The sequence below is a fragment of the Tupaia chinensis genome, unplaced genomic scaffold (genome assembly GCF_000334495.1).
Source record: "Tupaia chinensis unplaced genomic scaffold, TupChi_1.0 Scaffold000211_1, whole genome shotgun sequence".
NCBI classification, from domain to species: domain Eukaryota; kingdom Metazoa; phylum Chordata; class Mammalia; order Scandentia; family Tupaiidae; genus Tupaia; species Tupaia belangeri.
In genome coordinates, this window is record NW_006159686.1 from 566,188 (window position 1) to 567,676 (window position 1,489).

Consider the following 1,489-nt stretch of genomic DNA (forward strand, 5'->3'; position numbering starts at 1 on the left):
GTCCACCGTGGCTGCTCTGATCAGTGACTCGTGACCCTCAGTGCTGGGCCGTCTGTTCCAGGAGCCGGTGTCCCTGGGCTGTGGGCCGTGTGGTCTCCAGGCGTGTGCCATGGGTGGGCTGTGTGTGGTCTCCAGGTGTGTGCTGTGGGCTGTGTGGTCCCCAGGCGTGTGCTGTGGGCCATGTGGCCCCCAGGTGTGTGCCGTGGGCCGTGTGGTCTCCAGGCATGTGCTGTGGTCCCCAGGCATGTGCTGTGGGCCGTGTGGTCTCCAGGCGTGTGCTATGGTCCCCAGGCATGTGCTGTGAGCCGTGTGGGCTCCAGGCATGTGCCATGGGTGTGCTGTGTGGCCCCCAGGCATGTGCCATGGGTGGGCTTTGTGGTCTCCAGGCATGTGCTGTGGGCCGTGTGGTCTCTAGGCATGTGCCATGGGTGGGCCGTGTGGTCTCCAGGTGTGTGCCGTGGGCTGTGACCTTTGCCAGAGCCTATGAAAAGGTTTGAGACCAGAAAAACATCTTTTTTCCTGATTTCAAGTACAGAAAGAACGTCGCAACTTCGTAATTATTTTTAATCCCTTTTTCATAAATTGCCAGAGGGGGCTTACAGAGAGAGATCCGCAGAGGGGGTGGGGTGTGCTGCCCAGAGGCATGTCGCGGTCATGGCATCCGCAATCCCTTTTCCTCTGTGTCCATCCCATTGGGACTTGAGGCACACGTGCACCCAGCGTGTCTTTCAAACCCTGGGGCTGGAATTTGAACCGTGGGGTTGGCCACGTGGGACCCTGTCACTCTAACCACCAGGCCACGGGCAGGCCCTGCACTGCTTTGGCAAAGGTAAGCTTAGAGGAAACGGTGTTTCTGCTAGTCTAAGCCTGGCAGCTCGCTCACCCCCCTCCGCACCTGCGCTGCCGCTGCTGTGGCTGTTTGTGACAGTGCTCATGGGAGCTCCCCTTGAAACCAAGCCACAGCACTCGGATGGAACGCCTCGCCAGGGCCTTTGTGGCTACGGCCTGGCTCACCGTAGGTAAACTAAATCTAAGTTACAGAAAACCAAACGCAGAAAAGCAGTCAGTCCATGTTTTAGTTAAGGAAACTGCAGATGCTGACCTCTGTGTGCTCTGTCCCTAGGGAAGGCCCTTCAGGTTGGCGGTGGGGCTGGTGGCTCTTGGATACCTATGTGAGGAAATGGCTTTGCACAGCAGCTGCTTGGAAAACCACTCGGACCTGTGTGTGCATGCCCAGCATTCCGGCAGGATAGAAAATGGAGAGGGATTGCAGGCTGTTCGTGCCACATGGGGCTCTTTCTCTCTCCGTCCCTTGCCCTCTGGCAAAAAAATCTTATTTTGCAGGGGAAAGGTGGTGTGGTGGTGTGGGCCAATCATCCTCGCTGTGGGCGGAGCACGGCGGGGCCTGGGCGGAGCTGGGCTGGGGCGTGGCCTCGGTGTGGGCGGAGCACGGCTGGACCTGGGCGGAGCTGGTGGGGCGGGGGCGGGG